The sequence below is a fragment of the Tauraco erythrolophus genome, chromosome 11, assembly GCF_009769465.1.
Source record: "Tauraco erythrolophus isolate bTauEry1 chromosome 11, bTauEry1.pri, whole genome shotgun sequence".
Classification (NCBI taxonomy): Eukaryota; Metazoa; Chordata; class Aves; order Musophagiformes; family Musophagidae; genus Tauraco; species Tauraco erythrolophus.
This window is the reverse complement of record NC_141475.1, coordinates 14442482-14463502: the sequence shown is the minus strand read 5'-3', so window position 1 is coordinate 14463502 and position 21021 is coordinate 14442482.

Here is a 21021-nt window from a genome sequence, read left to right as displayed (position 1 = left end):
GTTTTATATTAAAATTTGATCTGCTAGTATAATTCTAATTATTTCTTTTCCAATGTAATCAAAGGGCTCTTCCTCTCCTAGTTAATTCTGACACGCTACATCTAGCAATACTCTGAACCTTAGGTGACGTGTATTTGGATAAACAACATGGGTTGATTACTTTTGCACTTGACATATTGCACAGGGCAGTTTTTCAGAGGATTAGAATCTACTCTTGAGTTGCCACTTACATGGGATTACCATTCAGTTTGGACTCACAGTATCCTAAGCCTCTTTCTGAAGGTCAAATCCTTTTCTTTTTCTTTTGATATGTCAGAAAGATTTAATAGCAACTATATCCGAAGGGAATTTTCTTGCAAAAACAGGCCTGAACTTACTTCTAAGTGTTTATAACTGTCTGAAATTCAAATAATTTCTTGAGTTCTCTTAGGAAGCATACGGTTCCAGTGTGAGGTAATTGTTTTCCATCTGGACACTGCCTGGTGGTGGTACTTGCTGTAGTCATAAGTAAATAAATAAAAGAGTCAAATAAATGAACACATCTGTAAATACTTTATTTGCTGATTGATGGGTGGTAAATAAACTCTAGCTTCTTTCTTTGGCTAGATTCACAATCAAAATTGTGGAATGAGATATACACCAGCACGCTAAAAGCCTGAAGTTCAAAGGTAGGATACGAGAAAGCCTCGAGGGATACCCAGAAACTCCAGAGAAGTGGCAGACAAATTCCAGTTAATGCTGTCTCTGACCTCAGCAAGCCCCTAGCTGGAACACTTTAAAGCATGCTAAAGCCTGCCTTGAAATCCTGCTCTGGTTGTCTACTTGCCCTCTGTTTTAATCAGCTCTCTGTAGCCAGTCTTTCAAGGAGAAGAGTGATATGGAGACCCAGAAGAAGTTCACTTTTAAAACTGATGATTCTGTCAAGGACAGACAGGAGTAAATAAAACAGAGAAGGAAGAAAGCACTAAAAATGACCATGGTTCCGGCTCTGTGGAGACTTGCCAGACTCAATTCAGTGCTTTCACTTGTTCAAGGCGATATTTTTCCTTTCCCTTCTTTGTCTGAGTGAGCTCTCAGTAAGGCAAAATTTATCGCATGAACCTTCTTATTAACCTTGTTAATATGTGCTTTCACACTAAATCGAATGTTTCTGCTCCTGAATAAGTGCATCTATTTATTGCTAAAGATCATTAGAAGAAAAGGGGACTATCAGAACTGTGTGAATGGGCAGCCTTGAACACTCCAAATACTTCAAACCCATCTTTGGATTGTTTGCACTGAAGTAGGGAAAATGCCTGTGAAAAATGACTTTTTAGCTTGAGCATTTGTACACTTACTGAACCGAATTTCAAACAAGACTCATTCAGATGTCAGACTCTTGCAATTAAAAACTGTGCTTGGCTAGCTAGTTAGTTCGTTATTACACACTTTATGGTGCGAGCTGCAAATTAGCTACTCAAAGTCCGCAGTTCAAAGGATTTGCAGGCCTAGAATTATTCACTGAACAAGATTGTGAATAATTTGAAATAATGAATAAATTCAATATACTTTTTGTTCTGTCCGTGCATAGCTTCTGAAGAGGGAAAGAATAAAAAGAGGAAATCAATCAGATAAATTATTCATCGAGAATTATTTGTTCAACTCTAATGCTTATGTACTTAAACAATATTTTCATTGGAACAGACTCTGAAGAGCTCTTCAGACTGCATATATCTCAGCCACAATTCATCTGTAAACGGTTTTGAGGTTCTTGTTAAATGCAGATGCCTAGACCTAGTTGTAGGCAGTAGGATTTATCTGATTTTACCTCCGAGGTCTTGACTAAGTTGAGCTATTCCAAGAATTATTTAACAGGAATAGTTTTGTAGAAGTATTTCTTTGTCCTTGTTGTGTCCACATTTGGAAATAATCTCAAGTGATCATCCCAGCTCTGCTTGCTGCTGTTTGTGCCTGACTTCGCTATTTTCAGTCCAGTGTGGCAACCTAGATGTTCTCTTTCGTGAATTAAGCCTTTTCATGAGGTAGTTAAGGAAGATCATCAACAGTAAATCTACTCCGATTGTGAAGAGCTACCTTTCAGTACTAATTGTCATTATTTTAAAGGCAACTAAGATCAAGGAATTCAGTGACGTATTACTCAGACTAACATACTAAGCACCAAATACAGTTCCTCCTAAAATATTTATTAGGTGTTAAAATAGCTTGTCACAATAGTCACAGATTCTACTATTTGTTTGCTACTCAGTCAATGCCGTATCTCTTAAAAAACGGAGGCTGAATCTAGAAGGGGATATGTTTTTCCTGCTTTTAATGTAAATATCTTTGTTTTTTCACTGGGTCATTGAGACCAAGGAGCCTCTATTCCATCTTGTCTAAAATACAGTGAGAGAATAGAGAAAAAAGCAATGGATCTTGGGCACTGAAAAGGGAAAAACATTAGATACTGTAGAACAGATATTTGCTCTCATAGTGATGGCTTTTTAACTAACATAAAGAAGTTTTGGGTTTCTTCCACCTGTCAATAAGCATTCTGTTACATTCTACTTTACTTCTGCAAGCCAAAGAGAAGTCTGTCCAAAGGGACAATTCAGGTAGTTGTTAAAAAATAATGAAATAAAGCTGTGAAACTCTTTTCCTTCTTCTTGAAAAAAAACATTATCTCATACTTATTTATCATTATTCTTGTAACATGCTTGCTGATTGGGAGCAGGAGACTGGAGATGGGAAGTTAATTTGGTCTTGGCTCTGCCACTGACTTACCATTGGCTGTTCATCAAGTCACTCAAGTTCTTTTTATCCTATCACGAGATGTTATGCTAACATATTTCCCTTATGTTGATGTAAGATTTGGGAGAAGGATTATCTTTTATTTTATAATGTACAGAGTTTAACACAGTACGGGCATAATCTTGATCAGAGTCTCAATGTGGTACTATAATAGTGTTAATAAATAATACTTGACAGCAGTCTGAAGATGGAGGTGTGGAAGGAAATGAGGCATAACTTTTGAATAACCCTTAATTCAAATATCATAAATGCAAAGGAAATCACAAGGTAAAGTCAAACTGTTTCACAGGGCAATTCCATAATCTGTGCGACAACAACAAACACAGTAAAATATGTCTCCATGGTTCTGCAGACCAAAATGTCTGATGTAAAGATCTTTTTCCATGAAGTCAATAGTCCATTTAAGTATAAGGCTCTCTTATTGTCACTTTTGAGGGTCGTTTGTTTGATGACTGTTTATATTGCTTAGGTTACCTATTGGCTCCTTATGATTCTTCATTTCATGAAAGACATGCCGGCAATCCAAACAGATTGTCTGGATAATATATTATGAACCCAATTCTTCCCTTATCAGCATGAAAATATTTAGAAAAAAATTTGTTTGGAATACTTCTTTTTCCTATTCTTTCTTTTTTCCTATATATGCAATTCAGTGTATCATGTTGTTTTCTTTTATTCCATTTAAAAAATTCCCTAGATTTGCAAAAAGTTAAAATTGAAAAGATTGAGAAAAAAAACCTTTTTAATTGTACGATTTCCTGCAAACTGGAAAGTGGGTGAGTTTCCTGTTAAATGTACAGTAAAATGCCTTTTTATTTTGCATAAACCAGCACACTTGATAGTACTCAGGTCATGCTAATATTAGTGTGAGGTTACTGTGGGAACCTGTTTCTGTTTCAAGGCAGTTGGCAAAACTGCAGTCTTGTCCATTCAACAAGCACTAGGTCATGTTAATAAGTAATAAACTGCACTCAGGCATACAGTGAATGGAATCAGATCTAAAGTTCTCCAACTGTCCATCAGGCATTTAACAAACACTTTCTCCTTCCTTGTTCTTGCCAAAATGTTTTCCTCTTTTTGCATTGCTAGCATTATCCAAATGATGGATTCGAAGTGTAGCCAGCTTCACGTGTAGACGGATACATGGGAATCCTCTGGTTTAGTCTGCACACATTGTGCATGACTGTTTCACTCTGTCTTTGCTTCACTGAGGCAATGTCACAGCGTGACATCAGAAAAAAAAACAAGCAAAAGATAACACAAGACACTTTAAACCAGAACAGGTCAATTAAAAAGCTTATTAAGAAACAGTTAAAGCTCTGTAGTTGCTGCATACAGAATTCAGCAGAGAGTTGGTGTGTTGGAATGGGTCTTTCTTCTCTTTCCCTAGGTATCAGTTATTCTAAGTGCCCAAGGAACATCACAAGCAGCAGAAACAGCTTCAAAAATACTTGAACAAATTTGAGTAATTTTGCCAAGTGTTGCAAATGCCTGCATTTGCCAATTAGCTCTCTGTAACTGTGTTATCTGTCAGCAGATAGGCTGAGTGAGCAGATAGATTGATTTTAGCTTAATATCAGTCTGTAGGATGAGAGAACAGGCCATTTGTAGGACAACCATGCTGGAAGATGAGGTGAGCTCGGAGTTGGTGGGTGAGTCAGTCCCCAGGTCATGCAGGGCCGCCCATGTACATCCCATGGGACACTGCCTATGGGCAATTCATATTAAATTAAGGAGACATAGAGGAACTCAAAACTGGATTATCCTTCAAAAGCCTTGTTCTGGTCTTGCTGAAGTACCCGGGGAAGAAGTCACCAACTTTAACAAGAGCAGGATCAGATGCTAAAACCAGACTTCACAGTCTCATGGTGAGGTTTACACCAAGGGCCAACAGCACACCACTTGGGCACAGATGGTCATCACCACATTTCTATGTAATTCACCTTGGAGAAGCAAGTGCATAACATTTGCACTACTGCCAGCCTTGTAGCTACCCTTGACCTGTCTGTCTTGCCCAACAGACTGTTACTGCTTCTGTTGTCAAGGGGTGTCTGTAGTTGCACAAGACATTCCAGGATTTGTCTGTGAGAGAGTGACTGCAAATGACCCAGTTCCACAGCATACATTTGGCCAATGTCAAACACGACTTTTATTGGAACTAGGCCCTCAAATGCAAGTTGTTTGTGTCTTTAGTTGTTGTTGGTATCTGGGGTGGAATCAATATTTTGCCTGAATCAGACAGATTGGTTGATGACACAAAATTAAAATCTCTATGGCCATTCCAATTCTACTCAGTCATTCAACATATTGTTAAGAAAGTTTAAAATATAGCTTACCATTGCTGTACTTCTTTTGTTTTTAAATTATATTTCAGCTGATATGATACCGCTGAAACTTTGAAAAATCTTCTTTGTGTGTGGCCCTAAGGTATAGGTCCCGCAACAATGCTTTCACACCAGAATCAGATATTTGCTGTGAAAAGATTATGAAGGTGTTTGGGAGCTGAATGAAAAAGAAAGCCATTTATATTTTAATATTTTGGCGGCTTGATCAGTGTAGATGAAGCATGGTTGTCGCCAACAGAAAGATCCAGTATTACACAGTGCAAATCATTCAGGAACAAAATTCCAGAAACAAAAAATCCCCTTACTTTAAATCAAAATGCAAAAATGTCAAAAATTGTTTGTCAGAGACTCAGGAAAAAGACAACAAAAATACATTTTTAAATCTACCTTGGGAAATTAATACCGAGGTAATTTTCAGGTTAGGGCTGGAAACGTAGCATTTTGTCATTTTAGAATAAACACCAAAAACAGATGCCACAATTTCATAAAATAAACATGCAGTGAAAGGGTAACACAGACATTAGCAGCAAACTGAGACAGTAGCCAATACAGTATGATGAGAAGGACTACTCAGTATGGTGTGATGTGTGAGAGAAGCCATTAGCCATATGGTACAGTGTGAAGAGGGCCTCTGTGACTAAGTAACAGTTGTATGTTATGTGGTTTATAAAATAATTATGTAATGGCAAGCAATTCTTTTATAATTATTGGCTGTTTCAAAATATTTCTGCTAATCTGGAGGCATTTACTAAGTTGATGGATGCAGGTAGTCTACTTCCTGTGTCTCTAAGTTTGTAGATTGTGCACTGCGTCATCCTACTAAAGGCAGTGATCATTTTAGACTTGGCCACTAGAGACTGTATTTGTTTTTCTTTTTCTGAAAAGCCAGGAAATATCCACATAAATACATCATGGCTTGCTTGGACACCTGCCAAGGAAGGACCCAGTTGCTACGCTTCCGTTATTCATTGGCACTCAGTTGCTACCCTTTCTTTATTCATTGGCATCTCTGAAAATTGAAAGTGTATCACTGGAAAACCTTAGCCCTCTGTCACTGTGGATGGCACAAGCTGAGGACAATTTCAGCAGATTCTGAGCTTTTTATTTTTTAATGCTGTTTCTTTCAAGCTTATATTAGAGCCTACAAAACTATCAGCAACTGAAGAACATCAAACAAATTTCCTTGGTTTAAGTAACAAGAAGACGACACTAATTTCCTTTTCCTTTTCTACTGCTCTTCAAGCAAGCATATGGAAGACAAGTGCCTGTTAGATGTTTGTAAAGTGCAGCGCTTTTGCTTCGAAATGGCAATAAAGTAATAAAGAAGCAAGGTTTTGGGGAATCTGTTGAACTGCAAAATCTGCTATCCAGTGTGACTTGGCATCCAGAGCAGCTAGAGGTGCCCAACTCCTGGCTGTCTGGCTCTAGTAGGGGAAGATGAGAGGTTACGCAAATCCTCCATGTCCTGTGACCCTGCAGTACATGGAGCAGCTGAATAGGAGTAAGGTAGGGATGTGGGACTGAAGAGCGCCAGCTGGGACATCAAACCTAATCCCCAGAAGTCAAGCGTAGATGCACAGCTTGGAGAGGTCCACAAAGCATCTCTTCCCTTTCTATCCCTTTGACACATGCTGCAGGCCACAAAACACTTCCCAGCTTCCCCCAGTAAACTTCAGATCTACCGTAAAAGACCAAAAGCCCCAATTGTAAAATATGACAGGAAGAGCACAGGAGAGATCAAGGGCATTGCCAGTATAATGGTCTTTGAACATCCTCTGTCAGTCACACCCACATGGGTCAGCTCTAGCTCAGTCCTGGAGACAGTACAGATCAAACGTGTTTTTTATTATGTGCATGTGGTGTATTGTGTGTATTGCGGTTTGTGCTCTAGAATAGCACATGTATAATTTCACTGAAGTAGGTAAGTCTGCCATCTAGGTTTTCAGTTTTGGAGTGGTTACCCGATGTTTTCATAGTGCAGGTAACTGCTGTGAGCTATAACTATCGAACTAGCCTTATAATAAGGACACATGCCATTAGAAATCATAGAAACTAAATCTGCTATCTGTGAGGCTTCTGACAAGATGACGGTGCACTAAAATAAACTTCTGGTCTGTATGCAAGCAATGCAGGTGTAATGAAATTTTTTGCCGTAATTGAAAACATTTTTCAAGGCTGAAATCCAATGACATGCTTTTTACCACATTTTAAATACTGAAAAGGGGTGTGTTGTTAAGTATAATGCAAGGATATATATTAGGAAATTGCAGTACGTAGAATAGCACACGCACACACGCATATATATGTGTATATACATACTTTGTCTTACAAGAAAAAAGCAATTGTTCATCGATGGAAGCAGCTGGTATGACTACTGAAACAGTTATTTTATTTTATCTGGTATTACTAGTGAAGATAACACTTTCATTTTTGCCAGCATTTGTAGTGTAAATGAGGAGCAACCTATCGTAAAATGATGCTACTGAGATCAAAGGAAGCAATCCTTACTACCAAGCTAAAATCATTCTGGGGAAATGTTTTTGATTATGGTTAATGATGTAATCAAGCCAGTAAACTGCCTAGAAGTTAGAGTTGCAGCAGGCGTACAGCCTGCCCGTTACAAAGCACCTAATCGACAATAATACAGAGGGAAAAAAAGGTGTCATGTAACAAACAAGATGCCAGTTAAATGTTTACTCTAATGGCACACAAAACTGGATAGATTTGATTAGAATACTTATGTCTGTCTCTTAAGAGGAGAATACTGAACGGCTTAGGGTTTAGCACAGAAAAAAACCCAAAAAGCCAAAGGTGGAGAGGAAAGGACCAAAAAAGGTCATTTTTTAACATCTTTGATTTCATTCTTTAAAGACCAATTACTTTCCTGTCCCCTGTGGGAGAAAAACATTCTTCTTCTTAATAGCAGAATCATTCTAAGACTTCTCTGATTCATTTTATATTTAGCAGATTACAGTTTTGGAGTCATCAGTAGGAGAGAACCCAGCAAACTGACAGACCTGAAATCATGTCCTTTGATTGTAATTGACAGGGAAAGCGTTTAAGGTAAAGAAAAAAAATATTTTATTCATCTTTGATTACACTGTGATGTGATTTGGTGACATAATACAGCTGTGAACTGAGGCAAGAAAGGCAATAATTCCTACTTGAGGCTTTGACATGATGTAGCCCTTTAGTCTTCTTCAAACCAATGCCTCCAGCTACAATAGTCCCCTTGATGGAGTCTAGACAAATAGATATACAGACTGTTACAATTTAAAAGGCAAACAGCTTTAAAATAACATTTCTCTAGGCAATGTACTAAATGGCTAAGCTGATACCCATTTTTCTTTATCAAAATTAAATGTAGATAATCTATTAAAAATCACACATTGGATAAAAACGATTCACTTCAGAAGGGTCTTAAAAATAATATGAAAAGAAACCATTTCTCACACCTACAAAACAATTGACTCAGAAGCACCTACTGGAAGTGAAAGGTGCATTTAGCTAATTCACATGCTTTAAGTACTATATATATCTTGTGGATATCGTAACTTTTACTTTTTTGCTTTGTATTTCATTCTCAATCTAACACTTTAATATTCCTAACAATTTATTGTGCCAGGATCTTCAAAAGTACTTAACAGCATCTGATTTACAAAACCCTTGGACATCTCTCAGAGTTGTAGTGGCTTCCAGTCAACTCTCATCTATATACTGGGCATGACGTTGCATGATATAGAACACTCCATTGGCCAATTTGTACCTTAATCCTGAGTTCAAATCAGAAGAGGAATTGTGTACTCTTTGTCCCAGCTCCCAGTCCGTTGTGCTCCTTCACGCTGGTAAAAACATGTGAAGTTGAGAGGTACTTGATGTCTCAGTACCAACTATAAATATCAGTGCGCTATCAACATTCTTCTCATAACAAATCCCATACTAAATCCAAACCACAGAGCTATTCTAGCTGCTAAAAAGAAAAACTAACTCTGTCTCAGTCAAAACCAGGACAGAGTTCAAACTTTCTGTAAGGAATAATATAAAGAAAAAAATGTAAAAAGAAAGTCAGTACAATAAAAACGGTATCACTAGAATTTAACTACCATAGATGTGTAATTTCAAACAGCCTTTCTGTGTGCTCCTGGAGGGTGAGTTTGATTTGCATCAGTCACCTCACTTGGATTGACCTGAACAGGAACTGGATATCTGAAGTGAAGTATGAAAAGTCCCAAGCACTCAGTTACGCTAAAGTTTTTCACAATACAATTCCAGGAGGTTTAAATGTCTTGCTCATTACTGAAATGTTTCCTTACAACTACAAGATGTGGGGAATAATTAAAAAATCATCCATTTCATCATTACAGAATGTGTTGCTCAATTCCAAAAGGAAAGTACACTTTCATGATGATGATCAATTCTTGCTAATGACTGGGTTCTTGCTAGCACATTTGGGTTTTTAGACATCAGCAGTTAACGTAAAGCATTAAAGAAAATGCTAGAAAATTCTGGCACATCTTCAGAATGTGTTGCAGACATTTGAAAGACAAATAATTTGTCGTTTTCACAAATACTTTCTGATGAAACTGCAAATTCAGTAGCTCCTACAGAATCCAAAATTTTTTATTCATGCTACTTCACAATTGTTTTTTAAAAGATATCTTTCTAAAATCCTTTGCAAAAGCCTTTCTGTTGTCCAATTTGAACTACTATACATGGTTATGAAAATAACGTAGCATAAAGCATGTATTCAACAGAATAGTGTTATTTCATAAGAAGAAATAGAAAGATTGTCATCAAAATTAATTGTTATTTTAATTTATTTCAAATGTGTAAAGAACTGTTATGTATCAATGATCTTTTCCTTCTTGTAGTTATTATATGCAGAAAAAGACAGCAATGACTGTTGTATAGGCTGAGATTCCAGTTGGACAGAAGAGATTCATCACACAGCAGCACCAGCTGAGCTATCTTCTCTCATCTCTTCCTTTTATAGTTGTCACTGTGTCTAAACCATGGTGACCAGTTCTACGAATAAAATCATCCAGACTCCTTGCCCTATCTACAGAGGTTGCCAAAAATGTTTAAGTTAGTTCAGATAGCGACAAAACTAAACAAGCACCACTAACTTAGAATTAATCCATCAAAAAGTAATTGGATGCTGTCAGGAATTGTACCTAGATATTACTGGTTCTATGACTGATGACCCAGTTATACAAAATATTGACATCTTTCTAAGTGTCAGTAGGACACGTCCTTCTATGACGTGAGGAGTTCAGAACTTCAGATATATGATGCTGTTAAGGCACCTAAAAAATAAAAAAAGAAAACAGCAACAAACCCAATTAGAAACCTTCAGATGAGCTGAAAATAGTCATCATAACTACAAACATGTAATGATCCACCCAATTTAATCACAGTATTTAAGTATTGTTAAAAGCAGGATAATATATGCATTGTGGAATTAACCTTTCAATGATCCCAGGTCTAGAAAAGGCAAAATAGTACAGAGGCTCTAATCTCTACTTAGCTCCTCTATGTCCCAAGTTAGAATTACCCATCCACTAGGATGCTTGTCTATGGGGTATACTGCTTTAGTTTGTCCTAGTCTTGAATAATTCCCAGTGCACCATGGAAATGTTATTCATGGCCTGTAAAACACTGTGAGGACAGGAAACTCTTCGTCTTTCTAGTTGTACAAATCAAGTAAGAGGTCTTTATTTTTTTCTTTTGTTTGGTCATTTTTAGTTTCAAAAATTCTGACCCAAACCCCTGTGAGTGCGAACTTCAGGCTGAACAGAAATATTAGGACAATAAAAAAATCCAATATCTAATAATAACAACATTTAATGACCACTACAGATTTTACATTCCCACAGAGCTTGATGCCAATATTTTTTGCAATGCTACACTATTGCTATGACTAGGCTTGGAGATTCCAGTTAGCAACGATGAAGGAAATTCCACTCAAAATGCAGTATCTTCCTTTACTAATACTGTTGCAACATTTGGCAATTATATATAAAAGTAAGAAATACTGATTAAACTACATTAACATGTTTATTATCTGTTACATTTTTCGCAGTTCTTTTTCTCTTTTCTTTGCAGTACCAAGTAAAGGAAAAAAAACCCTAAAAAATAAATTTCAGATGAAATTTATAAAGTTATAGTTAAAGAAACATTATCCCTAAAATTACCATTTGAATGATAAGCAATTTTGGGAGTAATTATAGTGCACACTCTACATTCAATGCATTCTGATATATGGATAATTACTCCTGGTAATATGCGTTCGTTAGATTTTATAACAACAATAACAATTTATTGCAAAATTAATTCCTTGGCACAATTTAACATTTATTGATGTGAAGTCAAAGTGAATTGATTTTATTGCAGACCACTTGTGATATGCTTTCCCTATGCTCCTGCCCTAATTGGTTATTATAGGTCATTTTGGTATTTAGTTTTAAAAATAAATTAATTTGGTACCGAGGTGCATTTAGTAAAATGGCAAGATATTTACAGCTCATGTGGTTTTATTTAAATAAAAAATGGTAAGGTAATGCAATCATCTTTGGTTATAAAGTGATGGATGAATTGAAAACATTTCTGAATCAGGTCAATGGTAGTGATGATTAGTACATTGTTAATCAAGTTGCTGAGATTGCTATCAAAAGCTTTATCTCTTTCACTCAGACTGGTGAGAGGATCATGAATATTAAAGAGATTCAAATAGATCTGCACTCATGTAATATGGAGCACTACAAATGAAAAGGCTAAATGAACCCAGACTGTGACTTTATGCACTGATATATCTCTTAACTAAAGAGGAATGTCTAATCCATTTCTATACTTTTATTAGGCTACATACATTGCAAGCATACAAAGTATTTCACGTACCATGTTCATTTTATGGGCTAAGTACTTATTTACTGCCCTATCAAGTGAAGAAAAAATAGCTGTGGAGGAGGGTTTTTTCCCAATAGAAACAATAGCTACTATGGGCCAGATTTTAATTTTTACACTAGTAAAAATCCAAAGTAGCGCACTTGAAATCAGCAGCCTCATCTCAATTACATTGCTCTTATTTTATGCTGACTTACCTGAAATTAGGATTTAGTCCAACGCATATGTTAATCGTACGTCTGGAATGCACACTCACGTTAAATCTTAGAGGAGATATAACAAATGATGTATGTAATCACAAATGGATGGTGCAGATATGAGGGCAGTGGAGGCCCGAAACCTGCAAACATGCAGGTATATGCTTAACTGTGTGCTCCTGAGAAACTCCACGGACGTTCAGCTGGATTAACCAGGGAGACAAGGCTAAGCAGGTTCAATTTTGCAGGTTCAAGGCCTTCACTAAAACCAGTTCTTCATAATCAGATATAAAGAACAAAAATCCCACATGAACAAAACAAAATTAAACAAAATCTAACTTCATGCTTACGTCTATTCGACAATTAGTATGTTAGAAAGGAGTCAAAATGGATCAGATGTCATCAGCTGTCTTACCAGAGCAAGATATTGATTCTAGACTGAGTTATTTTAAAGCTGCTTTAAATAAGTGTAGAGACGACTTAATTTTGCATGTGTGTAAAGCCTGTAGAGATACCTTTGCACTACAGCAGTCTGTAGTGTAAACACACCCCAATTCGTCTCCGATGTGCTGCTTTTCTGTGAACAATGGAGTAGGAGTTCAAACCTATTCATGACTGCTGAATATAAGAGGTAAATTCTTACAAAGTTACCACTTTACAGAAAAGACATGGAACTAAGGCTCAGTGAGGTAATAGCAGTACAGTCTTAGTCATCCGGGTGGTTTTCTCTACTGTTTTGTCAATACACTGTGGCCGTTGGTTATAACACTGTTTCTAGTCATATGGAGTTTAAGTGATTTACATAGAATTTGCTCAACTTCTACTAATGCCAGCAGCAGAAATACTCAAACTTTAAAAATTCTTGCAGGAAATCCTTGTTTTGCACATGCACTGAGCTGTTTTGGAGTGGATGAATATATATAGCCAAATTATATAGTCAGCGTGTGACTATACTCAAAATCACATAGTACTAGACTAGCGGGGCCTAATAAACAGCATAGTAAAACCATTACTTATCCTTTGTGTTTCACATGCAACCATGGTTTCCTCTGCATAGGGTGTAGGAAATAAAATATATGGCAAAGGAAATACCACATCACAGCTCCTGAATCTGAAAATTTACCTTTTATCTCTCAGAAAAAGAATGAGAGAGAGACAAAGAATGAAAACTTCACTAGCCAAAGACAGTCCTGCTAATTTATGTAGACCACCCTGAGCACAGTGCAAGATGGAGACCACCAAAGTCACTTGTTACGGTTAAACTACAGTGAGACACAGTCCGTCATCCTTCCGTGCCTCACTCCTGTTTAGTCTCTTCCCAGTGCAGAATCATGCCAGTAATGACCTCCCTGCTTGCTGAAGCAGTTTTGCCACACTTCAACATTGTGCTGTGTGAACACATTCCAGACTCTAAAAGTAAACACATTAAAAAGCCCCATAGCGCTTTCATCACCTCCTCAACATCAGGATATTTATCTTTTATTCTGAGGGAAGACCATGTTAAGGCATGAATTTTATACTTTGATCTGAAAACACTGGCGTTCCCAGAAGAGATCATGTCTTTGAAGAAGGAGATACGTCACTGGGGGTGAATGATCAGGAGAGCTTTGTCTTCTGTAGTCGTAACTCCAATCTTTATCTATGACTCTAGAGAGCTCAGTGGACTGGAGATCTCTTGGCAGGTCATCCATGGTAGCTTAGGCTAATCTGATGGATGGCTTTGAGGATGAGGAGTAAGACCCTTAATATAACCAGACATTCAATGAAGAGGCAGGCGGACATCATGGTAGCTCATCTCATTAAGTGAGTTTCTGCTTTTTAAGTAGCTGGAACTCTTCAGGTAGCCTCTTTATTGGCAAAGCTGGTGTAACACCAGAGCCTTCAATGAATTTGCCCTATGTTTACTAGAGCTGGATGTAGCCCAAAGCACATCAATTTTCTTTTCAGACATTTGAATTCTAGATCTGCTGCTGTGCTTACCCCATCCAGTGGGGCCTCACTCATCTGCATTGCCTCCCTGTCATCTAGCAGACTGTAATTGTGACAAAGTTGTGTCACTATGCCCCTGAAACTTGAAAAAAAAAAGAGACTTAAAAATTAATCAATAAAAAGATGAAAATACAAATGCAGCAATAAGATGCATTTCAGACAGTGATACAAAAGCATTACACAATAAAAACCAGACACAAATGCAGGCTTTAGCACTTTAAACTCCTGGGCTCAAATGCTTTCTGTCCTTACTGCTGGCTGTCAATGGACTAAAGTCAGCCAATCTCTCTTGTGTCGTCTTTGTTTACGGGAAACACCACAACAACAGTCCATGTAATTGGACGTGAGGAACTAGCACTTAGCACTGTTATATAGATAACAAAGTATGATTGCTATCTTTTTGCCTGATTTATCCCGATGCCTCACTTAGGCTCTTATTCAGCCATTTAAATCAAAGTGAACTTTACTAAAGTTTGCAGAATTAAAGCAATGTAGAACTGATATACATGAATGGGAGGAACTGTGTCCCAAATCTAGAACATGCTAAATCAACATTTATCATAGAATCATAGAATGGTTTGGGTTGGAAGAGACCTTGAAGATCATCTAGTTCCAGGCCCTCGACATAGGCAGGGACACCTTCCACTAGATCAGGTTGCTCAAGTTTATGTGCAATTGTGCTCGAAGAACACTTCCGGCTCCTAAGTGTGAAGATATTTATTTGAAGTCTTCCTGCAAATCCACAGAGCAAGAGATGGCTTACATGTAATCAAAGAGTGGAAACAGTTATTGAATACAGAAGCGGCAGTACGCAAAGGCTAAAGGGAAGGAGTCTGTATGATATTTCTTCAAGGCAGCCATGACCATCTTGGTGTTTCTTGTTAAAGCTGTGTTTTAGTGTATCATTATTTTAAAGCTGCAGATTTCTTAAATTTGACTAGGAAAAAACTGAAAAACCCCTCTGTGTCCTGGAGCGGGATCCTTAAAAGATGAAGCAAAACACTCACAAATCTAACCTGAGAAGAAGGATTATTAGTAGATACAGGAAGTTGATATTGTTAGTCAAATCACAGCCCTATAGACATTCCAGGATGGCTTTGAAATCACTACATTCTTAAAAAAATAAAAGAATAGCTAGAAAATGTTGATAGTGCTGGATCAGCTCTGTATCTATTCACTAATACATGCAGCTGTTTGAAGTTTGTAAAAAACCACAAGTTCTGTAATTATACTTAGTCTATAGACTATTAATCTAAAGATATCTGCAGCAAAAGTGTTTCCTTTGCTAATGACATAACTTCCTTCTACCCAAAAGACAAATTGCTTAAAAAAAAAAGTCTAAATCTACCAGCAAAGTCATAGAATTAAAATCAACTTATTCTACCACTCTCAAAGCAATGCCAATGTTGTTTAACAAAGAATTTCACAAGATGTTGCATAATTATCATTATATCTTATAATCTATCATTAAGCAACTTTGGACTAAATGTATAAACCGGCATAAAATAACAAAAATCTATGGAAGGAATGGAACTTAACTGATTGATACTGAGAGCTGAAGTTACTTATTTACTTTCTCAAATTGCATATTACTTGAATAAATGATTCATTCAGCTTCTGAAGGACCAAGTTCTAGTCACAGAGAAGGAGAATCACGAAGAAACAAATGGTGTAGCTAAAGAAACAAACAACATAACTAAGGAAATTAGTTATGTCTTCTAAAGAGGTTTCACTACAAATATACTGCTCTTGAATTTCAGAGGCAGCACTTTCAAAGGAATCAGCCTTATGAAGGTGAAAGATTGGCGGTGCTAAGTGACACTACCAACTTCAGGAGTTCATGTTTTTATGACATTACTATTCAAAAGACATATGTGAAAATCTTCAAATTTGGCAGTGTATGCTAGTGGATCTTACTGAAAAGGAGTGTATGTCCAACAGTGCAGCAAGGGAAATGATTTTTAATCGTTGCTTTGGATGGAAATGTCAGAAGATTATTGCATTTAATGTAGTTCTCAAACATTGCTCAAAAATAGGCATTTAATAAGTTCAGGGCTTTATGTAACCTACGATTTGGCCAAGTCATTGTCCTCTGAGAAGCTCAATGACAGTTTTATTCTATTTCAACATAAATGCTTTTCTGGTTGCATCAAAAGGAAGGAATTTATTTAATTTGAAAGGAATCTTCAAAGAATAATCACAAGTATGACACAATGTCAAAGGAAGTATGGTATTTTATTGTCCAATGTTCAAAGGTTAGCAGGACCATAAAAGTTGTTTTTATCTGGTGTTTAGGCCCACAGTTCATGAGTCAGCTTCAAGGCTGACAGAGTTGTGGGTCCCAGCCATCTTACTCCTTAATACATTCCCTCCCGCCCCAAATTTGATCATTTGGCAAAAAAGCAGCATCTGCTGAAATTCCATTTCTTGGCTTGCTTTGAGCACCAACATTTTATTACTATTTTCTCGTTTTGAACATCGTTCATTATTTGTTCATCATTATCTGTATTTATAACCACCACATTGTGCTCTTGTTCCACTTACCCATGTAGTTTTTTTCAATGCTTCTAGTATGGTCTTCAGAGGAGTCAGTGTAAGTACATCTTTAATGGAGGAAGTATTAGTGATGCGGTCGTCTCCAAACAACTACTTGTGCCCTTGACTTTGATCTCACTACCTGTGCAATCTCACACAGGCAAAACAGTCATGTTATTTTCCCTCATCATTTCTAAGCTGCTACGACACGCAGGGTCCAAAAGCTGTATAATGGCTCTTTTTGACAACTGCTTCACTGATTAAATCCTCAGCATTGTGTTTCCATTAACTCCGCTGTGGCTGGTGTTTCGAGAGATGCTGTGGCTGGGCACTGAGGGTTGTAATGGCCCCTAATGGTGGTCCTGTGCAGCCTCTCTGGGGTCTCCCCCTGCCTGCCCCATGGCTCCGGATGCTGTTTCAGTCCCCCCACTGCCGTCTGTCCCAGCCCCAGAGATGCTGCAGCAGGGACAGCTTCCAGCCGCCCACAGCCAGTCACCAGGGCTGCCCGATACCAGGGGGCTGTGGCTCTCCCTGCCCAGCCATGGCTGCAAGGCCCTGCCCTGCCTCCCTGGGGTCTCCCAGACCTGCAGCACCCTGAGTAATTTGAATTTCAGATCTTAAAGGAAGACAAGATTTAGTCCTCTTCACTCTTTCCAAGGTTTAAGACATGCTGGGAATGCACAAAGCGCCTAGTAGTGTATGTAACTGAGCAGCAGAAAATGCCACTGGTAGGAGGTGGATTTGCAGTAAAATGTACCAGAATTGAAGGAAATAACATAAATACCTGCCATCTTCAAGTCTCAGATCTAGAGTTTGGGCTGTATCAGTGGACACCTGTCCTCCAGCGCTTCCAAGGCAGTGCTTGGAGGTGGCCTTCCAAGGCATGTTTGCCTGTGGCAGCTTTGTAAAGGAGGTCAGGAGCTCTTAAGGAGCTTTCTCTTCCTTGACTCTAAAACTATTTTTTCCTGTATGTTTTTTATGTATGTATGTTTTGTATGTATGTGTCCATTGCCTATGCTGTTCTGTTTGCTCCAGGAGAACAATAAAATATAAAAGTAGACAACAATAGATAGACAAAAACTGTATCTACTTCCAAAGGATCCTTTCTGTCCCTTTGTGGCTCTCCAAACAGGATAGCTAATGCTGACAAGGCATCTCATGAAGCAGCAGACAGCAATGTTCCCCTTTGACTCCCAGCTATGCTGCAGCCCTGCTATGGAGCAGACAGTAGAGCATTTTCATTCCTAAAGACAGACATATGATCTTTATAGCACATTTTGTTCCTTGCCAATCTTGTTTTGCATGGAGAAACCAGACAGCCCGTAGATGAGCAAGAACTGGAGGCAGCAGCCAGGAAACAGCAGCATGACACGAGGGAAAGCATAATCTCCCAGTATGGACAATGCAGGTGTAATGGCATTGCTGACAAATGAAAAATACCATGATAGCTATCCCCAGCACTAAACCAGCTAATAAAAAATGAGCAAAGAAGAAGAAACTTTGAGCCTGTATTGAAATTCTGTGGAACACCACAATGAAATTATTCCTCCAGGATCCAATTCCACTTGTGAAACCAGTGAGACCCCATAGAAAGAGTATTTTTATTTGCAAGTACAGACTATGGCATTTCCTTGATCATGAAAATCCATTGCTGTTCTTTGTTTTTTGTATTGTCTTTTTTTTTTTTTTGTCAAAGCATGATTAACCAATATATTTTATGCAAAAAGAGGGTTAAGCCTTTGAACAATTATTTTCTTTAGCAGATGATGTCATCTCATCAATAGATATTTGTTGAGCATCAACAAAGTGAATAGTTTACAAAAGCTGAATTTCTTAGTTTAAAAGCATGTGTAGAACTGAGGCTCTTTTTTTCCACAGCACTGGTGATACTTTAAAAAGTCTGTTTAATCCATTCTGTCAGCAGTCTCATGAGTTGATGCCTCTGCTTTAGGCTTGTGTTTATTCTTCGGCCAAGCCTTAAAGCTTCATGGTTTTTGATACAGCACTGAAACAGCAGCTTTGATGCTTGTGAATGCTGACTGCATGAAGTAAATAATGTGAGGGGGGTTTAAACCTCTTCATTTTTTATTAAGCCTTCCAATCACATATAAAACTGAAGGCAAAGAAAAGTCACATGAAAAGGAAATAAAATCCTATAAAATGAGAACATACTTAATGTTTCTAATCCCCATATCACACATCCAGAGTCTGTTTCCACTCCATGGGAACAGTTATCCTGACATTCACACCTCACTCTTTCTAAAAACTAAAGTCATTCTGAGGCAATCAGTCTGCTGATCAGGGGATACACATTCGCACTTTATTGCAAAGAGGTAGACATTGCAAAAACTGAATATTTAATTTATGGAGAGGGAAGGAAAACCACTGTGCTCATACTTTATGGCTAAGCCAAGAGATCCAAATTCAGTTCGGAAGGACTTGATATTTTGGGATGGCTTAGTGTCCCTCTGCATGACAAAAGTTTTTTTTTTTGCCTTACTGCATATTGTTTATATATGGAACTCACTGTCAAAGGATGTAATTGAAGATGAGTTTCAAAGTGGGGTGGAGTATTTGGAGAGGAACACAACTATCATGACACACAATGACAAAAATGTTTTAAAAACCCCACGAGAAACTTTATGCTTCATAAGTTTTTGTGTTCTGACTACTGGGGTCTTACAGGAGCAACCTCCACGTCTTCAGACTGTATTCTGTCTTGTTGGCAAAGTACTGGCAACTTCACAATTACTTTACTCAGAAGGACTCTGATGCACCTTAATACACTTCTGCCAATAAACACTTGGCAGAAACTCCGCAATGGATGTCTGATGGCAGAGTTATCGGTCTTCGGCCTTGGTCGTTCCGAACTAAGAATATTGTCAACAGACAGCAAAAACTATCATTGTGAACAAATCTTGGGTATCTTCTCTGGCAAGTACAAGACTAAAAGAATAGCCCTAACTTTTCCTGATAGGGAGTAAAACATAGAAACAATTAGAAACTGGCTGCCTTTGTAAAAAATACTTCAGATATAACTTTGAGGGAGGAAAAGTAAGACATGCTAAAAAAAAAGTAGGCACATAGTAGCCCTAATAATAGCAAAGAAGTCAGTGTATCTCTAGGACTTTGAGACGATGATGGTGATGAATGTAGTACCTTCCCAAGTGAAGGGAATGGAAATGATCTTTTAAATTTTTGTCAGATTTCTCTGCTTTCTTTTTTTATTTTCCTCCTCCATTTTTTTTTTTTTCTGAAAGTTAAGGGGTTATTAGGATGAGTGGAGTGCAGAAAATAATTTCCTTATACATGATCCTAGCTCTGCTTTGGGGCGCATAGGAGAAAACGATCATTTTCTTGTGATGGAATATTTCTTTTCCTCCAGATCTCTCAGAAAGCTGGAATTTTGTTTAACTAACACTCTCTGTAGCTGGTGGTTCTGCTCTGACACATCTTTCTATTTCCATAGGTCTTTTCTAACAATCCAAGGGGTTAATAGAAATCTATTAAATGCCTTTAAAACACATTTCACATGGTGGTGTGGCTGTTTCCTGATGTGAATCTCTTATTATTTTACTGACCCTTTTAGACATCAGCTGCTCCCCTTGTACTAAGCATTTGTAATCCCTCTGATTTGCCTGTGTCACTGGCACAGCAGTTAGATTACTGAACCTTTGGGTTTGTGTCCTGTTTTATACATGACTTAAAAATTCCAGAACTAGTTAAATATTGCTGCTGGACCAAAACAAGTCTCATCTTGCTTTTGCTGGTGGCCAAGACCCATTCCCTGCAGTGACAGGCAACTCAAGAAGGAAGAGAATGTGGCTTTGCAGATTGGCATCCAGAGCTGATTGCTCAACAGAGGTGATTCACTAAAAATCTTTTACTTGTTTTATTTTGATTCTATTTATTTTCTTTAGTTTATTTGCTTAAGGCTATGTTCCCTTCTCTACACAACTGCTCTTTCATGCCCTCTAATGGCATTCTGCTGAACTTCACAATGAATGCTCAATATTAAACAAAAATGACTTTTTCATTATAAAGTAGACATATGCTTTGTAATGTTTTTCATTCACATTGAAAACAACATACACACCAGTGTACTATGTTTTTACTTGTTACAGATCTTAAAACATATTCTGAGAATCTTTTTCTGTCTAACAATTCATGACTCAGATACAGCCTGGCTTTTCCCTGTTCTTTTTGCATGGGCTGCACAGAAATCACAAGGATTGTTTTGCTTTGGTGGATACTCAGGATACAAA